Source organism: Hyla sarda, chromosome 3 (assembly GCF_029499605.1).
Source record: "Hyla sarda isolate aHylSar1 chromosome 3, aHylSar1.hap1, whole genome shotgun sequence".
NCBI lineage: Eukaryota > Metazoa > Chordata > Amphibia > Anura > Hylidae > Hyla > Hyla sarda.
In genome coordinates, this window is record NC_079191.1 from 64,873,446 (window position 1) to 64,894,916 (window position 21,471).

Genomic DNA, 21,471 nt, shown 5'->3' on the forward strand with positions numbered 1-21,471 from the left:
CTGCCCCGTCAGTCCCCAGTAGTGACGTCTCTTCAGTGTTGAGAGGAGGAACTAAATGTCCGCCCTTTGTTGAACAGGTGAAGACTTTACCGACCGGACCAAAACAAAACAGGAAGTACCCCGGGCGCAGCCATGTTGGAGGTTCCGGCGGCTGTGTCCGGCTCCAGCGTCACCGGGTACTTACCACATCAGGGGGGGGGGGGAGCCAGCCAGAGTGTTCCGTCAAGACTAAGCTGCTGCAGCACCTCAGCACCTCATTAAGCATCTTAAAGGGACAGCACACTCGAGTTATCTTAAAGTGACAGCGCACTCAATGCCTCTTAAAGCGACAGCGCACTCAATGCCTCTTAAAGCGACAGCGCACTCAATTCCTCCTAAAGCGACAGTGCACTCAATTCATCTTAAAGCAACAGCACACTCAATTCATCTTAAAGTGTCGGCATACTCAAAAATTCTACAAGATGTCAGCACCGGTATTCTACAACAGAGACGCCTTAACCCTGAGGGATTTTAAGGAGAGGATCCAGAGTTTGTTTGTCTTTTATTCTCTCCCTCCTAATCAACAGGTGCAGTTGCTCACAGGAAAGCTACAGGGACCAGCACAAGAGGAAGTCCGCACCTTTCCCCCCTCCGAGAAAGCCACTGGTAAGCAGATCTTTGAAGGACTGTACCAGGTATTTGAGTCACATACTCCTTCAGAAGTACGTTTCTGGCTGTATGAAAGGAGACAGAAGCCAGGTGAGACCTTGAGAGCTTATGCCTTAGCCTTGCGAAATGCCCTATATGCTGTCCAAAAATGAGATAGTATAACACCCAAGCAGGGCAACAAGAGGTTAATGGACAGATTTATTGATGGGGCTCTTAATAAGTGGGACAATGCCCAGCTGAGAATGTCAGTGGTCCAAAATCCCAACATACGATTCCCCGCTTTCAAGAGACCGTCTATACAAGTGATTGAGTCTGGGACTGAGTTAGATGATGTTTGTACACCCCTTACACCCATCCATTAGCCACTAGCCAGACCTATACCACCACCGTCACCCGCCCCAGTGTCATCTACTTTGCCAGTCCAAGCAACCTTGTCAGTCATTACAGATTCAAACCTACAGTGTATTGAACAAGACATTGCACAATTGACTAAGGTTGTCCGGGAGCTCGCCACCCAGCCTGCTCCCCTCTCCTGTGAACAATCTTTGCCTAGAGCAGCCCCCTCTGCTCCTGCCCCATGTAATCCCAGTTACTGTGCTCCTTCGACCGCTAGATATTCTGGGAGTAGGAGTTGACCCTTCTGTACCCACTGTAACAAGTCTGGACACTAGACAATGCACTGCTGGGGTTTAAACGGAATTCCCTCTGGGGTCAAGGACCGGCCCCCAGGAAAACAGCCAGCAGTCACAATTCCAAAACGCCCTAAGTCAGGACTATCACATTATGTCACCTCTTGCCCCATGTAAAGATTATTGTGGAAGGTGTACAGTTGGAGGCATTAATAGATACAGGGTCACAAGTATCTACTATTCCTAAAAATGTTTTCTATAAGTATTGGGATGCTCGTGTATTGTGTGAGCCTGATGATGTTGATCTGACGGTAGTGGCGGGTAACGGGCAACCAATACCCAGACATGGATATTGGGAGCCAATCATTCAGTTGGGAGAGCTCGTACTTAGAGGGCAGGGAGTGATTGTAACTAATGCGTCAGATAAGGGGTCTGCTGAGTTTATATTGGGGATGAACATAATGAAAAACTGTTTTGCTGAGATAGTAGATTCCTTGCATGCCTTTCTCCCCTACATGTCCCCCTCTGACCAGCGAGCTGCGCAGCACCACTTGAAAGTCCTACAAGCAGTACAGAAGTTTGCCAACAAGATCTGCAGAGTACGAGTTCAAGACATCAGATCGGTGACCTTACAACCCAATACAGAGACCATCATCTGGTGCCATGCACATCCTGAAGTAAGGAACAAGGACTATCAAGCCCTGCTGGAGCCTATGCAGCTAGAAGAACATTCCCTTGTATGAGCTGCGAGAAGCCTTGTTGCGGTTACCAACGGGTCTCATCCCGTCAATCTGTCGGATGTTGCTGCTATATTGCCTAAATACACCCTAGTTGCCCAGCTACATCTTCTAGAGTTGAGGGACATCTTAACAGAACGCAAGGTGGCCGAACAGTGGGCGGCCCAAGTGGCTCCGGGATCTGCTGCAAGTTTCCCTGAGCCCTGGTGGGCACAACTCCAAGTGGGAGATGAGACCGCACCGAGAGATGAAGTCAGTGGAGTCATCAATATCACCAAGAGGTACCATGAAGGCTTCAGTAAACACCCCACAGACTTTGGACGCACATCCATGATCCAGCACAGGATCCTGACAAGCGACAGCCCACCTATCAAATAAAGACACCGTCCTGTCGCGTCAGGCATGTATCAAACCAGAAGATGCTGGTTGACATGAAGGAGGCTGACGTCATCCAAAAGAGTCAAAGTCCTTGGGCGGCGCCCCTTGTCTTGGTCAAGAAGAAAGATGGGACCATCCATTTTTTAGTCGACTACAGGCAACTGAATAATGTCACACATAAGGACGCTTATCCCCTTCCAAGAATTGAAGAGTAACTTAAAGCCCTTGTGTCAGCTGCTTACTTCTCCACCTAGGACTTAATCAGTAGGCATTGGCAAGTGCCTATGGCCGAGAAAGACTGAGAGAAGACAGCCTTTGTGACATCCATGGGACTGTTCGAATTCAAGAGTATGCTGTTTGGGCTGTGCAACACACCTGCTACTTTCCAGCATCTGATGGAGCGGTGCCTGGGCCATCTAAACTTTCAAAGTGTCCTGTTGTACCTAGATTATGTCATTGTGTACTCCAAGTCCTACCAGGAGCACCTTAGTCAACTGTCAGACGTCTTCCAAGTCTTGATCAAACATGGGCTGAAGATTAAGCCGTCAACGTGTCATCTGCTTAAACCTCAGGTACACTACCTTGGTCATGTTGTCAGCACCGAGGGAGTCCAGCCTAATCCTGAGATGGTAGAGATTGTCAAGAACCGGCCTACCCCGTGCACGGTGAAAGACATCAGGAGCTACTCCGGCTACTACTGCCGCTTCATTCCCCACTTCGCTCAGATTGCAGAGCCCCTCACGGCTCTCCTCAGGGGTACAGTGAAGGAGAACTACAGTGAAAGACTACCGGTTGTGTGGGTCGAAGAGCAAGGGACAGCATTCCGACTCTTAAACGTCTGTTGACAGAACCACCCATTCTGACTACAGTCAGCCATTCCGGTTGTATACTGATGCCAGCTTTGAAGGCCTGGGAGCTGTCCTGTCCAAAGTTCAAGAAGGGCAAGAGAGAGTGATAGCCTATGCCAGTTGTAATCTGCGAGGAGAAGAGAAGAACGATGCCAACTACAGCTCCTTCAAGCTGGAACTCCTCGCCCTCGTATGGGGTGTAACTGAAAAGTTTAAAGACTACTTGGCTGCCATGCCATTCACCGTCTACACGGATAATAACCCTTTGGCCCATCTGAATACTGGCAAACTGGGTGCCATCGAGCAGCGTTGGGCCTCAAGATTGGCCAACTACAACTTCACCATCAAGTACAGAAGCCAAATGTCAATGTCAATGTACTATCTCAAATGACCCCAGGCTGAAAAACCACCTGTCGAGGACGAGTAGGAAAATGTTGAGATGCTCCCATTTTACCAGAGGTTCGTGAGTCAATACTGTGAAGAGGGTGAACCCAGGTCGGAGAAGGTCCAGGAAGACCTATACACCTGGAAGACTCTACAAGACTAAAATTGAGTCATGGGGGATCTGTTGGACTACCTTCTGATGAAAGGTACCAACCCATCTACGCCGGGCCCAGTGTGACTATGAGTTGAAATGTCTGTGGTGACAGAGGAAGCGACTGTTCGTGCACAAAGGACTGTTGTACCGAAATTCTTTGGATCTGGTTTCTGGTGATCGACTTCATCAGATTCTGGTTCCCCGAAGAGACGCGGCAATGTTCCTCAATGCATACCATGATCAATCGGTACACTTTGGAGTCCACAAGATTGATTGAGGCTACTATCAGACAGAGGTACTACTGGATTGGCATGCGGAGCGACATCCAGAAATGGTGAAGTGAGTGTGCCATCTTCAACATCACCAAGAACGGGTGCAAGGACGCCAGTGAAGAATGGTCCAAATATGTCTAATAATCTATCTGACTATAATAGTTAGCAGTCAGCAAGTGGAGATTTATGATTTATGTTTCATTTTATTTTATTTTATAGATTAATGCGATTAATTTCATAAACTACATTAGTACTACCTATCAGTGGTAAGATGTTATTATATCTACCCGAATGTGGATAGTAATAGATTATCAGATAGCCATTAAAATAAAATGAAAATAAGAACACAAATAAGAATGATTTAATAGATAGATAGGCCAACATTGATATATTCCACTCATAATCATATATCCTCATCCTTACCCTAAGTATAATTGATCTATTTAATTATAAATTGCATAACCTTACAAATATATTTAGATCTAATTTAGAAGAAGGGTCTTAAAAAATAACTAACTTCTCGCGCAGAATGTTCTGCGTATCTATGTCAATCCACGGCATTAACAAATATGCTGAATATTCTGCAGCTTAGTCTGCGTTGTTAATTCATACTGTTGTTATTGGTTAGAAAAACAAACACCTCGCGCAGCTTGTTTTGCGCATTTATGTCAGAGCTGCGGCATCCAATTACAGAGCGACACGTCAGAATGATGTAAACCAATCAGCGTGGATGTAAACAAAACATCCACGCATGCGCACATGTACCCTCGGGATCTCCGAGAGTTTAAGTAGTCGCGCAGAAGCACGGGCGCAGCTACGTGGATGGGGATTTCTCCAATCAGGTAAGAAGATCATCCCCCTGGAAGGAGTGATTGGTTAATTAACATGTGAGGCATAAGGACATGGATTGGGAGATGTTTAAGACTAGTTCTGAATGGACCACGCCGGTTGTCAATCACACTGAATACCAATGGAATTCAGTTTCTTGTTGTGAGATCACTTCCTATGTATGACATCACTAGACAGGAGGTTATAAAAACCCAAACGGAGCTCAAACACATGCCATTGACACCATAGCCCTTGATAAAGCCACTGTCTTGTGGTGAAACGTCGGGGGGGGGGGGGGGGTAATGTGTATACGTTTTTAATAACAGTGTTGTCCCAGTTCATATTGTTCTCTGGACTGCAGCCTGAGACAATTAGACACAAATAAATAGCATGTGGACACATGCGGCTTTCAGTATTACAATACTGGAGACAGGACACTGGAAATTTTAAATGTTGGCAAAATAAAAATTATTTTTTAGGAGTATAATTAATTTAGTGGGTGGTAAATTTAGGGTTTCAGTGATCACTTCTAGTGATCAATTGTAAATAGTAATTCAAGGACGCCAGAGCACCCCTCCATTCCATCCAGAGTGAAAGGCCTATCTAGTCAGACCATGTCAAGTTATCTCCTACCTTCTCTGGGTACACTTATGTACTCACCATGTTGGACCACTACTCCAAGTGGGTTGTCATAGTGCCCGTTAAGGACTTCATAGCCAAAACCACGGCCCAGATGTTCTACACTCATTGGGTGCAAATCCTTGGGTTTCCGGATTCTATCCTAACGGACCTAGGAATGGCCTTCGAGGCCCAACTCTTCCAGGAGCTATGCCAGTTCCAGGCCTGCAAGAAGCTCCAGACTACTGCTTACCACCCTCAAGGGAACGGGCTCTGTGAGCTTATTAATCAAGTTTTTATCCACATGCTGCGAGCAGCGTCCGTGTCAAAGCATGAAGAGAGGCCCCAGTTGTTGCCTGAATTGCTGGAAATTTATAATAACACTGTCCACTGTTCTACTGGATACACCCCATTCTACTTGATGATGGGTCGACACTGCAGCTGCCAAAAGATCAGACTTTGGACTTCAAGCTCCCTTCAGCAACTCCCGCAAGCTTTTATGGAGTGGGTCTCTGACCACCAAAGAAGGATCCAGGAAGCAAAAGAGATTGTCAATAAAAAAGATGGGCAAAGCTCAGCAAAGGCAACCACAACCATCATGCTTTCGCCAAACCCCTCCAGTTAGGCGACAAGGTCTGGCTGCGGAAGTTCTAGGGGACCCACAGGGGACCCACAATCTGGGAAACAGAGCCCTTCATGGTCACGGCCGTACCCTACCCAGACTCGAACCCTAACAAGAGCTCCCAAAGAGGAGAGTGTTCCTGAGTTGCAAGAGGTGGTGCTGCGTAGATCCTAATGGTCTACCCAAGGTCAGTTACCCGCAAGATCTAAGGACTAGCATCATGTACAGTAAAGAGTAAAATTGTGTACTACACATAGTTTACAAGTACGAATAAAGTCATGTCCACATATCCACTGTACATTAGGGCTGTAACACTCACAACTACACAGTCCATACCAATCCACATGTCCACGTGTTCAGGATACTTTGCTGGCCAGAAGCTATTCCTAATCCCACAAACACACGTAATTCAAAAGTCAGAGGTTACAAATGTCAAATGTTATCTAATAAATGTCTAAATATATCTAGTGTTCTGGGGATAAGTGTGTAATGCCAAGGGACCCCAGTAACCAAGGCATTGTGCAGAGAGCCTCCGGCAACCCAATCCACCAGCGTCATGTCTAGTCATGTATAAAGTGTTATATGTATGGTCAAATGTAATATGTATAATGCATAGTCGAATGTCATAAAATGCATAGTCATAGTCCATAAGTCATGTTTATACTATAGTCATAGGTATGTTGTCATTATTATACATAGTCCTTAATCTCCAGTAATACCATGGTTATTTTCAGTTACACAAATCTAACAGAGCATGTATGGACATTGATACAGAGACTCTATTATTATCAGTTCTTGTCCACAAACAGCCTGGATATGGACCTTAATTGCAATGCCCCAGGACTGCATGTGGCCGTTTCGCTCTTCAAAGTTTTCCAGGACGGACGTCGAGGGCGACTTTGCTTAAGTAGGGGGGTTTGTGATGTCCCAATATGAGATATGATCCTACATTCCTGTATGGTTTAGTCCCTGTACGTCCTCAGGGCTCACCTGCAGTGTTCTCCCATAATGTGTATAAGTTATATATTAAGGGTAAAGGACCTTTGATATGGTCACATGATTGTTAGTCACATGATAAGGGTTGTCACATGTTCAAGCCATATGTTTTGTTACCCAGAGAGCACTAGGTGACCCGCAGTTGGCCTATGGGCTCCTTGATCAGCACCCCTTTATAAGAGGGGGAGGTACTACCATATCTCTCTTGTTTCACTTTCTGCTGAGGTCAAGTCAAGTCCAGATGTCTCAGAGCCTGTGTCCAGTACATCTGGAGGCCGCAAGCCTAAATTGCAGCCACCGATCTGTAAGTCAAGTCATCTTTGTCTGCTGTCACTATCTTCAGTCAACTCAAGTCAGTTATAGTCAGCGGGGCTGTGCTAGAGTATGTGAAGTCACTGCAAGTCCCAGCAAGCTGCGAGGTCCCTCATGTTACTGGTCACCTCTCTGGGAACCTTACTACCCTGTAAAGAGTGGAAGACTTGTTCAACTTCAGTAAACCTACCATTAACCTTAACTTGGCCTTGGACTATTATTTACCCCTGCCTAACCTAGGAGTAACGGGATTACCTTTGGCAAACCATGCCCTGGCATCATGAACACTAAGGGGTTAACACCATCTTCCCCTACACTTAATACTGTTGTTGAAGCATGTAAGTAGAAGACGTGGGTTTCAGCTACGATTCTGGCAGCTTTCCTCATTGTACCAGACTGCTAGTCACTTATGATATGATAAACAATCCCACCTCACTCTGCTGCCCACCTTAATTTGTTATATGGAGTTTCAGCCTACTCAGTGCCACTCTGATTGCTGTTTAACCCTTTGAATGCCCATAACCAATGCTGATCATGGCTGTAAGGACTGATAGGGATGCCCCCCTCTGATCCCAATGCCTGTGATGTGATCGAGGTCCACAGTTTGATTGGGCCATTAATGGACCCCAGAGCTGTATAATCCTAGGGTATACTTAGTACACAGGGTAATATACTGGCATATTTATATATCTACAGTGTAACACTACATTAAAGGTTTTCCAACATAAGGTGACTTTACTAATTACCTGTCAGCCAGTAATGGACATGCTTACCAAGGATCAGTGCTTGTGTTGGTGGTACATGGCCGTGTCCTGTGTCCCCCCATCATTCTTCTATTTCTTGTTTCTCTGCCCTCCCTCCATCTTCAATCCCCAGGATCCTTGTTTCTAGATGGGAAGGGACTTCCTGTCATGTGTGCTGTGCTTTAAACTACAATTTCCTGCAGCCCTGTGGAGAATAATCTCCCTCCCAACCAGTGGTCGCTGCACCCATTGAAGCACAGACAGGCTCCCTTTCAACGCCTGATTAGTCATGTAATGTCGGGCTGCACTACAACCTGGGAAAGGCCTGAGACAACACTCATTTTGTATGCTGCTAAAAATTAACATCAGGGCAAAGATGACATAAGAGACCAGCCATCACACACAGGTACAGACACTATATTATAAACTACACTAACTTTACAGCCCCTGCAGCACAGTAAAAAAATAATAAAAATAATAATCCAGGAATACTTCTTTAACCCCTTAACCCCTTAAGGACCAATGACGTACCGGTACGTCATTGGTCCTGCTCTTCTGATATAACGCGGGGTTACACAGTAACCCCGCGTCATATCATGGCGGGCCCGGCGTCATAGTGAAGCCGGGACCCGCCTCTAATAGCGCGCAGCGCCGATCGCGGCGCCGCGCGCTATTAACCCTTTAGCCGCGCGCTCAAAGCTGAGCCGTGCGGCTAAAAGTGAAAGTGAAAGTTCCCGGCTAGCTCAGTCGGGCTGTTCGGGATAGCCGCGGCTAATCGCGGCATCCCGAACAGCTGACAGGAGAGCGGGAGGGCCCCTTCCTGCCTCCTCGCTGTCCGATCGCCGAATGACTGCTCAGTGCCTGAGATCCAGGCATGAGCAGTCATGCGGCAGAATCGTTGATCACTGGTTTCTTATGAGAAACCAGTGATCAACATAGAAGATCAGTGTGTGCAGTGTTATAGGTCCCTATGGGACCTATAACACTGCAAAAAAAAAGTGAAAAAAAAAAGTGAATAAAGATCATTTAACTCCTCCCCTATTAAAAGTTTGAATCACCCCCCTTTTCCAATAAAAAAAAAAACACAGTGTAAATAAAAATAAAAATAAACATATGTGGTATCACCGCGTGCGGAAATGTCCGAATTATAAAAATTTATCATTAATTAAACCGCTCGGTCAATGGCGTGCGCACAAAAAAATTCCAAAGTCCAAAATAGTGCATTTTTGGTCACTTTTTATATCATTTAAAAATGAATAAAAAGTGATCAATAAGTCCTATCAATGCAAAAATGGTACCGTTAAAAACTTCAGATCACGGCGCAAAAAATGAGCCCTCATACCGCCCCATACACGGAAAAATAAAAAAGTTATAGGGGTCAGAAGATGACAATTTTAAACGTATTAATTTTCCTGCATGTAGTTATGATTTTTTCCAAAAGTCCGACAAAATCAAACCTATATAAGTAGGGTATCATTTTAATCGTATGGACCTACAGAATACATATCAGGTGTCATTTTTACCGAAAAATGTACTACGTAGAAACGGAAGCCCCCAAAAGTTACAAAACAGCGTTTTTTTTTTCAATTTTGTCGCACAATGATTTTTTTTCCCGCTTCACCATACATTTTTGGGCAAAATGACTGACGTCATTACAAAGTAGAATTGGTGGCGCAAAAAATAAGCCATCATATGGATTTTTAGGTGTAAATTTGAAAGAGTTATGATTTTTTAAAGGCAAGGAGCAAAAAACGAAAATGCAAAAACGGAAAAACCTCCGGTCCTTAAGGGGTTAAGGACCAAGCATTTTTCTTTTTTTACACTTTCGTTTTTTCCTCCTTACCTTTTAAAAATCATAACCCTTTCAATTTTGCACCTAAAAATCCATATGAGGGCTTATTTTTTGTGCCACCAATTCTAATTTGTAATGACATCAGTCATTTTACAGAGAAATTTACGGCGAAACGGGAAAAAAAATCATTGTGCGACAAAATTGAAGAAAAAACACAATTTTGTTAATTTTGGGGGCTTCTGTTTCTATGCTGTACATTTTTCGGTAAAAATTATACTTTATCTTTATTCTGTAGGTCCATAGAATTAAAATGATACCCAACTTATATAGGTTTGATTTCGTCGTACTTCTGGAAAAAATCATAACTACATGCACGAAAATGTATACATTTAAAATTGTCCTCTTCTGACCCCTATAACAATTTTATTTTCCCGCTTACGGGGTGGTTTGGGGCTAATTTTTTGCACCGTGATCTGAAGTTTTATTTTTATTTTGATCGGACCTCTTGATCGCTTTTTATTCCTTTTTTTATGGTATGAAAAGTGACCAAAAATACGCTATTTTGGACTTTGGAATTTTTTTGCGTGTATGCCATTGACCGTGCAGTTAAAGTAATGATATATTTTTATAGTTCAGACATTTACTCACGTGGCAATACCACATATGTGTATTTTTATTATGGCTACATATTTTTAATATGGAATTTGGGAAAAGGGGGGTGATTTAAACTTTTAATAAGGAAGGGGTTAATGTGTGTGTTTTTAAACTTTTTTTAAACTTTTTTTTTTACACTTTTAGTCCCCTTTTAGGAGGAATCATTAGATTCCTCATACAGATCATTGTGGTTTCATAAAACCACAATGATCTGTGTGTTCTGCGCTCGATTGATAAAGCCTGGCCCTGCCAGGCTGAATCATTCAGAGCCCCGGAGCCGCCACAGCAGGAGAGGTAAGCCCTCAGGCTACCTCAGTAGTGGATCGCTCCCCCACGATCGCGCTGGGGGGGGGGGCGATCCACCCCACTGGACCACCAGGGACGGGATACAGGCACCTTTAGAATCAAGAATCAGCTGGGGGCCAGCCGTTATGGCGCGGGCTCGAGTCGGGAGCCCGCGTCATACCCCGGTAATGGCCATTGGACAAGCATAGACGTCCATGGTCGTTATCAGGTTAATAACGCCAGAAATTTACATTTTTGGGGTTATGTTTTTTTCCTCTCTCTCCTTTTTTATTATTTACAGAGCCTAATGACCAGTTGTACTTTTGTTAAAACATACTTTGTGTTACCATAAAGTATTCGGATTATAATTTTTACACTATTCACTGTACGGTAAAATAGACGTCTTCTGTATTTCTCAGTTTGGTAAGATTACAATTTGTACAGTATCCATCATGTTTTACTACTTAAAAAAAACCTTAAACCTTAAAAAGTCACTCTTTCCTGACACTATGGGGGTGATTTATCAAAACCTGTCCAGAGGAAAAGTTGTGGAGTTGCTCATAGCAACCAATCTGATCCCTTTCATTTTTCAGTTATCTGATTGGTTGCTATGAGCAACTCAGCAAATTTTACTCTGGACAGGTTTTGATAAATCTCCCTCTATAACTCTATATACTCTTCATTTGCGTAATAATCTGTACTTTTTATTGGTGCCATTTTTTTATTGGACTTTTTGATTGTTTCCTTGTTAATTGTTTTGTGGTATGTGACCAATAAAAAACACAATTCTGGAATTTGATATTTTTTTAAAATTTTTTGCCACTCGTGTTTTTTTTTCTTTTTTTTTTATCAATCAGACATTTTACGATATTAAATGTTTATGTTTTTTTTTGTTATTTTTCAATAATTTTAGGTAAAAAAATGAAAAATGCGGGCTGATTTGAGTTTTTATTTTAAGGGGATTTTTTTTTTTTACACGATTTAAAGGTGTCCCTTTTCCTTATTTCAGGCTTTACCAGCTGCTCCGGCCTATTTACAATGGCTGAAGGTGGTCAGGAAAGCCAAAAGCAGCCGAAGCAGGGACGTTTACATAGCTCGCATTGACCTTAATGGGAGTTGAGCAAACGGCGTAGCCCTGTGGTTTACTCTATTTACATGACTGTGGGAGTTACATAAACAGCGTCGCTCACGGGCTACATTGTTTGTGAAACGCCCATCAAAGTCAATGGGATTACACAAATTGCATAACTGCTTTCAGCTTCCCTTACCACCTCCAGCTGCTAGAATCAGGCAGGAGAAGCCAGGAACTAGGGGACTTATATCAGCAAATATTCAATTGCTTATTTAATTTGAAATGCATTGAACATAATTATCTGTGATCTGCTAGTACAGCCTACCTATGGCAGACTGGAAGAACAGGTTTGTTACAGCAACCACCAAGGCCTTGGCTTGCTATGACAATGAATTGGCTAACCACGATCTTGTCATGGGGAGCTGCTCCGATCCCTGAACCACTCGACTACTGGGTCTGCGCCATACGCAGTTAAAATAGTGCTTCTTCTACCTGCTTTGTGCACTTGATAGAAGACAGGTGAGGGCTGGGCTCGCCATCAGGCACACTGGGCAAAAGTGGGTCAGAATGTCCATATGCTGTTAACACCCAGGAGCCACGGAAAGTGATTGCCACTTTCAGAGCCACGACTACCACTTTAAGAGCCTTGCACCTATGCCTAAAGAAGTCTGTTGGCTTTAGCAGTGTACAATGTGTGGCTCAGGTACATCTCCTTACTCCTTAACCCCTTAAGGACATAGCGTTTTTCCGTTTTTGCACTTTTGTTTTTTTCCTCCTTACCTTTTTTTAAAATCTTAACCCTTTCAATTTTTCACCTAAAAATCCATATGGCCTATTTTTTGCGCCACCAATTCTAATTTGCAATGACATCAATCATTTTACCCAAAAAGCTACGGCAAAAAAAAATAAAAAATCATTACGAGATGGAGGAGGCAGGTAAGGGACCCTCCTCGTGTGTCCTAGCTGATCGGAAGTTATATTCTGAGTTATATTCTGTAGTATACTCCAGAACTGTACTCACTATTCTTCTGGTAGAGTCACTGTGTACATACATTAAATGACTTTTCCTGTACCGATTCTGAGTTACATCCTGTTTTATACTCCAATATAATAAATGACAATGCCAAACATGCTAAATAGAACAGACAATGCAAAATCATTATATTATATTTGTTATTATTTGAAATTTGGTTTGTTAAAAATAAAAAATGGGGTGCTTAGTCTAAAATGCCCAGGCCTATTTTTGGTCCTAGTCCAGCCCAGAGACAGGCCCATAGACTTACTATAGGAGTCCGTCTTGGTTTTGACAACTCTTCTCAAAATTGGCCATTGACATGTGACGGTACTACAACCCTGGGGGGAGGTTTTTCTTAACCCTCCTAAGGTTAAATTGTTGTGTTCGACGATGGGTTCCGGTTGCAGTGGTTGTTTCACGCCACTCCCCCTCCATTCATGTCTATGGTAGGGGTGGGAAGGCCGTCACATCCCCTCCCATAAACATGCATGGAGGGGGCGTGCCCTGACATCACGAGAGGGCGCGCCATGACATCCTGACCACTGCCACAGTAACACACTGTTAGTTCAGAATGCCGGCTGCGCGGAGATCAATAGATTTGCATGTGTTTACAACATTTCAAAAGTTTTTGAAAGTGGCAATATTTTTGGATGGAATTTAAAAAAAAGTTATATGAATTATGATTGTTGTATACAGTAAAAATAAAATAATAAATACATGCTGCAGTGAAATAGTTTTTTTCTGGATTTTTGACAAAATAAAAATGTATTTACATTAATTGCTAATGTAAATGTATAAAAAAAAGATAAGCCATAATTAGCTTTAAAGGGGTACTTTGGTGTAATATATATATATTTTTAATTAACTGGCTCCAGAAAGTTAAACAGATTTGGAAATTATGATCCAGAGAAATTCTTTTCTTTTTGTATTTCTTTCCTGTTTGACCACAGTGCTCTCTGCTGACACCTCTGTCCATGTCAGGAACTGTCCAGAGCAGGAGAGGTTTGCTATGGGGATTTGTTCCTTCTCTGGACAGTTCCTGACATGGACAGATTTGTCAGCAGAGAGCACTGTGGTCAGACAAAAAATAAATTAAAAAGAAAAGAAATTCTTCTGGAGCATACAGCAGCTGATAAGTACTGGAAGGATTAGGATTTTTAAATAGAAGTAATTTACAAATCTGGTTCACTTTCTGGCACCAGTTGATAAAAAAAATGGTTTTCCACCGGAGAACCCCTTAAAATCTTGACTACAGATCATATGTGAAACCAGAATCTTCTCCCAAATAATCCCCAGTTATGTATTAAGGCTATGTATGTGGTCAAGCATTAACTTGCAAGTTAGCTACCACCAATAGGAGGCATTAGATGCACCAAAACCAGCTAATACATGGTGCAACCGTAGACACTATCCCTACTAGCTTATGTAATATTGTACCCTACTCATCAAAACAAGGACCAGGACTTTTTATACAATATTGCAGTTGTTTATGGAGCCCTAAATTTGGCAGAAGGAAACATGTACATGGCATCTTTTCTTTTTTGAATGTACATACCAAAAGGATACCCTTATTAAAGAATTTGTAGGTAAAATCACAAATATTTATGTTTATTTTTCTTTTCCTCAAACTAAATTTAGAGCTGCTGGTCCCTTTAACAGGGAAGGAGGCCCAAAAAAACTTCAGTGTCAGTCAGAGTTTTTGTAAAAGGCTTGTAAAGTACACTGCAATACTCTATATTGCAGTGTACTGTGCCATTATCTATTTAATTGGAGTATAATCATGGCTAGCCGGAAGGTCCTGATTGTCGTGGCAAGCCATTGAGGCTGAAATGGACCAGCATGTTGCATCTAAGCACATTAATGCTGCATCCTCTACTAACTCCGACATCAAGGGGGTTAAACATCTCAATGTCAAATGTTGAGACAAGATTATGTGAATAGGACTTAGCTACTGTACTATGCTCCACCACCAGAACAAATATGGTATGTGTCTGGTAAATGAAGCAGACTCTTCAGTCATCTGCTAGGTGTGGGTGCTGGAAATTGGTCCCCCACTAATCTGATGCCCTATTCTGGATAGCCCATCAATATTAAACTCCTAAAACCTATGTTTTAGATCACCAGGGATGCTGGCATTAACCCCTCTGCAACTCTAGATTGCCAGTATGGCAGATATTATCCCTACCACTACCTTAGACAACCAGGGACAAAGCAATAACCTCTTCCCTACTTTAGACCATCAGGAAGGCAGGCATAATGGTCATCATTGCAGGTCTTAAAATATAGAACCTCACCCTTAAAGTGAATGTATCATCTATATATTTTTTTTTGCTTTACATGAAGTCCCATGGACATAGGCAACAATAGACAGGAGCTGGCCCATTGATATGAATGGGAAAGGTGTCTGGGCATACTCTGTGACCATTGCAGAGATCATTCTTCAGGGAGGAGGAGACTGACCTGTGAGAAACAGCTATAGAGTGTATCTCTGTTAATTATACACCGGTGTCACCTTTCACTGTAATTCTCTGTATGCTGATAAGGTGGATACATCTAGAAGGTGATGTGTACAGAACAGGTCACAGCATAATATCAGGCCTAGTGACCAGGTCTGAAAAAAAGGATTATTTAAAAATATAAATAGTAAAATGGGAAAAAAAAATAAAAAAAATCACCAAAAATTCTTAGAAAATATGGTTAACATAAAAACTTGATTGAAATAATAAGTAATTTTTTGATGACACATTTCCTTTAAGGTATTTAGGGTTGCATATATCTTATCGCCACCGAATACTGTTGCATTGCAGACAAGTCCTGAATTGTTATGTTGGCCACTAATGTATCAATTCTCCATGGCATTTAGGGCTGAATGAGAAAACAAAAAACAAAAAAATCTAAAAGAAAGCCTGAAAGGTCATCATTTCTATCAGTGTGCGAGAAGCTAGTGATCCTTTACACTTCAATACTGAGAACTGCTTAGATATAGCAATTATTGTAAATTGGTAAAGATTGGAGCTGTCAGCAGAGATTACTAGTGCTGCGTAATGACGCTGTGATTTTAGCCAAGTATTGAACCTTTCTTCATTGCACCTTGTGTCTTATCTGGGCAGAATGCTAATGACTACAAACATTCTGAGCTGTAGTTCTGCCTTTGTAAGAACTTATCTACATGGCATATATATCAATGCCATCATCCACTAAATCATGCTGTACTGCAAAATGGTTAGAAGGGGGTCGTCTCATCGAAATTGATGCATTAGGTCAATTGAAACTCATTTCTAATGTACATGTACATTTCTAAAAATGTGCTATATCAGATACAATATATACATACATGCCCTGATTTACTAAGAGTGGAGTGTAGGTTTCTTTGTGGGTTTTAATTCCCTACAATTTATTTTCCACGGTATTTACTAAGGTTTCCCTACATTTTCAACTTTCCCTACACTTTGCTTTTTTACACATGCTCTGATCTGTCGGGTTTTCCTCAGCTCAAATCCACCACATTTTCTGTGGAAACCTTAGTAAATATGTGTTTTTTTTGTGAAAATTTTGGGAAACGCCCTTTTTCTGTGACCACGCCCACTTTTCCGCAGAGGCCATGCCCCTTTTCCGGGTTTTCTCTGTAAAACGGAGAGTTAGCCTGTTTTTTTATTTTTTATTCTGGGGCAAATTCTGGCGCAAATTCTGGCGCAATGCGACAGAATCTGGCGCACAACTTGACAAAACATGTTGGGTTTGCAATAGTAAATCAGGGCCACACTACCTAACCCCCTATTCGTCTGCTTTATTTTGATAACTTGCTGCCCACTAAAGTGGTCACACATATTCGACTCAACTGCAATACTTCACATGTCTTGTTTATATGTCTAGCTTCTGTATTTGGCTCCCAAATCCCTCTGTTTTGCTGCTCACTCATTTTGACATCCACTACTCAGAAAGGGGCATGTCCGAGGCAAGCACTGAGCCTGTCCTTACAATGTATTTACTTACTCCCTGAGTTTGCTGTGCTGTGCTGGGTCTCTTTATCCAATCACTGCTGGCTGCTCTGTAAATTGTCCCAGCCTGTGTCCCAGCCTGTTCTCCATCTGGAACAAAAATGATGCTGCAGCCGGACAGAATTATGTCCTGGATGGTATGGGGGCCCCTAGGTATGGGGGCCGTTGGCTGTCCCCACATGCTGGGAGTTGAAGTTTTGCAACATCTGGAGGGCCACAGTTTAAGACAACTGGCTTAGTCTGTCTACACTGCATATATAAATAAGGAGGATTGTGGGAAAGCACAGTTCAGAAAGGAAATTGGAAAGTGATCAGATCCATGGGGGGGGGGGGGGGGGGGGTTGGGAAAAAGAACTCTACAGTAAACGGATGTCATTTACACGTTAAAAGTGTGTGATTTAAGAATAAAACACTTTTTTTGTGTTATACATCTTTGCAAAACATTATTCTTTCTACAATACTTGATGAAAATGTTATCTTCATTTTATAGAAATCATGGCTCATAAAAAAAGACCACCAGAGGTCCCCATTCCATCCAGAACATAATCCTGCAGTATCATTTTTATCCCAGCTGAAGCAATGGCCAAAGGCTGGAACAAAGTCCATGAAGTGAGGGCGGGACTAGTACTCCTCTGTGCTCACTCCTGTCCTGTCTATCTGACTCCTTCCTGAAAACAAAGGGGAGGGAGGTGTTACAGAGCAGCCTGCAGTGACTGGATGAAGAGACCCAGCACAGCACAGCATACTCAGGGAGGAAGGGAATATGAGTAAGGACAGGCTCAGTGCTTGCCTCGGACACACCCCTTTCTGAGTAGTGGATGTCAGAATAAGTGAGCACTCCTTGACAAAGCCGCTTCCGGCGAAACGCGTCGGAGTTGTGGAGGTGGATTGGGGTGAGTCCTGTGCCAGCTTTATACTAAACCGTTTCTTTCCTGCATATTATTCTTTGTTGCTAGTCACCACCTAAACTTGCTGCTGTCTATCTGCTGCTATCTATACTATTGCTGCCCATTGCCTGTTGGTTGTTATTGCTTATTATCAGCACTATACTGTGTGACCCAGGTGATATTATTTCCCCTTCTTTAGGCTGCATGTTCAAACAGTGGCGTTGCTAGGGTTGGTGTCACCCGGTGCGGTAGAAAATGGTGTCACCCCCATACCTCCCCCCTCCCCCCAGTAAGTTTTTAGCCTTTTGTGACAGACACCACTGTTGTAGCGCATTGTGAGAAATTCCAGTATAATAATCAGATATACCAGTTGCCACAGAATGGGAAAGTGTTAAAGAAGTTTTCACCATTTAAATATACAGCTCCCAGAATTACTTAAAGGGGTCCTCCACTGGAAAACATTTACTTTTATATCAACTGGTGCCAGAAAGTTAAACAGATTTTTAAATTACTTCTATTTAAAATCTTAATACTTACAGTACTTATAAGCTGGTGTATGCTCCACAGGAAGTTGCGTAGTTCTTTCCAATCTGACCACAGTGCTATTTGCTGACACCTCTGTCCATGTCAGGAACTGTCCAGAGCAGGAGAGGTTTGCTATGGGGATTTGCTCCTACTATGGACAGTTCTTGACATGGACAGAGGTGTCAGCACCGAGCACTGTGGTCAGACAGAAAATAAATTAAAAAAGAAAATAACTTCCTGTGAATCGCTTATACAGCAGCTAATAAGTACTGGAAGGATTAAGATTTTTAAATAGAAGTAATTTACAAATCTGTTTAACTTTGTAGCACCAGTTGATTTAAAAAAAATGTTTTCCAGTAGAGTACCCCTTTATGCAGTGGTGAGGTTATGCTGGGAGTTGTAGTTTCACTGACCATAACTGTAGAACTGACAAGCGACTACAGCTCTGATAGGACATAGAGAGGAGAATACACAATGATATCAGTGACGTCTTCTCTATAGTCTTCCCTTATCTAATTCAGATGGTACATACCGCCTGGTCCAGCTAAAACTTCTGTCTGTAGAATGTGACGCCCAGACGTCTCCTCACTATGTCAGCGCATTCTCATCCTCTATATGAAAACAATTATTATTATAAACCTGCCAGACACTGTATCCTCTAAATATAATACTACTATACACTATACTCTTTGATTATAAACCTTCCATACACCATACCCACTGAATATAATACTACCACACACTGTACATTCTGAATATAATACCATCACATACTGTACCCTCTGAATATAAATCTGCCACATACTGTACCCCTGAATATAATACTATCACATACTGTACCCTCTGAATATAATACTACCATATACTGTACCCTCTGAATATAACTCTGCCACATACTGTACCCCTGAATATAATACCAACACATACTGTACACTCTGAATATAATACCAACACATACTGTACACTCTGAATATATTACTACCACCCACTGCGCCCTCTGAATATAATACTTAGAGATGAGCAAACTACAGTAAATTCAACTCGTCACAAACTTCTCGGCTCAGCAGTTGATGAATTTTCCTGCATAAATTAGTTCAGCTTTCAGGTGCTCCCGTGGGCTGGAAAAGGTGGATATTGTCCTAGGAGAATCTTTCCTATGAATGTATCCACCTTTTCCAGCCCACCGGAGCACCTGAAGGCTGAACTAATTTACGCAGGATAAGTCATCAACTGCTGAGCTGACAAGTTTGTGACGAATCGAATTTACTGTAAGTTCGCTCATCTCTAATAATACTACCACAAACTGCGCCCTCTGAATATAATACTACCACCCACTGTGCCCTCTGAATATAATACTACCACAAACTGCGCCCTCTGAATATAACGTTGCCATACAGTGCACCCTCTGAATATAATACCACAACCGCAGTTACACCCCTCAACATCCGTTAGCTGATGCTATTACCACGGGAGGGGGGTATTGGTGGTGTTGCTAGTGGATGATCGGGGTGCTACTACTGGGGGGGGGGTGTTGCTGAAGGATGATGAGGGTGCTACTGGCCATCCCCCCTGGCAGTATCACCCCCATCATCCATCGGCAGGATCATCCTCCTGGCAGGAGCACCGCCATCATCCACCATCAGGATCTGCTGATGGAGGTGCTGCTGGGGGGGGGGGGGTGTAGTTGCTGGCGGATGATGAGGGTGCTACTGCCAGGGGGGGTGCGCATAAGGTAGGCAGCAGTTCCCCCACATTAGGTAGGTAGCAGTTTCCCCACATTAGGTAGCATCTTTTCCCCACATTAGGTAGCATCTTTTCCCCACATTAGGCAGCATAGATTCCCCACATTTGGTACCAGTTTCCCCACATTAGGTAGGTACCAGTTACCCCACATTAGGTAGCAATTTCCCCATATTAGTTAGCACAGATTCCCCACATTAGGTAGTAGTTTCCCCACATTCGGTAGCACAGATTCCCCACATTAGCTAGCATAGACTCCCCACATTAGGTAGCATAGACTCCGCACATTAGGTATCATAGACTCCGCACATTAGGTAGCATAGACTCCGCACATTAGGTAGCATAGACTCCCCACATTAGGTAGCATATACTCCGCACATTAGGTAGCATAGACTCCGCACATTAGGTAGCATATACTCCGCACATTAGGTAGCATAGACTCCGCACATTAGGTAGCATAGACTCCCCACATTAGGTAGCATAGACTCCCCACATTAGGCCGCAGGTTTCCTTGCAGGTTCCCCACAATGCGTCAAAGTCTCCCCACACACACACACATGCACACACCCAAAAAAAAAAACACATACAACACAGAGAGACACACACACAAACACACACAGTCAGAGAGACACACTCACAGACAGACACACAGAGTCACACAGTCACACACACAGAGTCACACAAACACACAGTCACACAAATACACAGAGTCACACACACACTCAGAGAGTCACACAAACACACAGTCACACACACACACACACACACACACACACAGAGTCACACACACAAACATAGATAGAGACAGACATACACACTCACCCATCCAGCGCAGCGATCCTTCTCACCGGGCGCAATGCGAGTGACGTAACTGACGTCTCCCTGCGCGGCCATGCGGTGTGACGTCAGGCCGGCGCAGACGTGGGAGCGGAGGCCGGGCACAGTACTGGTGAAGGTGAGAGGGGGGGGTGTGATGACAGACGGGCGCACTGAAAGGGGGGGGGGGTCGCTAACGGACGGGCGCACCGCACACACAGCACAGGGGGGTGTGCTGACGGATGGGAGGCCGGTCGGGCACATAGAGGGGTGTCAGTGTAGCTGGGGACGGGGTGTGGGTGCTGCGGAGCGTCTTGGTGTCACCCCATTAGGTTGGTGTCACCCGGTGCGGGCCGCACCCCCCGCACCCGGGTCGCAACGCCACTGTGTTCAAGTCCTTGTCCACTTCATTTGCACGGTTAATTAATTTTTTAATTTTTAATTCTTTGCACTTGTTGTAACTCACTTGAGTGTTATGTTTTATTCATTTGCTTTTTGTCTTGGTTATTAATCAATAA

General features: G+C 43.3%; 1 protein-coding gene across 5 annotated transcripts in view; it reads left to right on the forward strand.

Annotated features, from left to right (window-relative positions):
* KCNS3 (potassium voltage-gated channel modifier subfamily S member 3) overlaps nt 1–21,471 on the forward strand; it is a 137,590-nt gene that overhangs the window by 64,070 nt on the left and 52,049 nt on the right. Inside the window, exon 1 of one of the 5 annotated variants that reach the window (XM_056564256.1) lies at nt 537–645. The exons of the other annotated variants lie outside the window; for them this stretch is intronic. The gene's annotated coding sequence lies outside the window, so the exon portion shown is untranslated. Of the gene's footprint in view, nt 1–536; nt 646–21,471 lie in introns of those variants that run through there. 5 annotated transcript variants of the gene reach the window in all.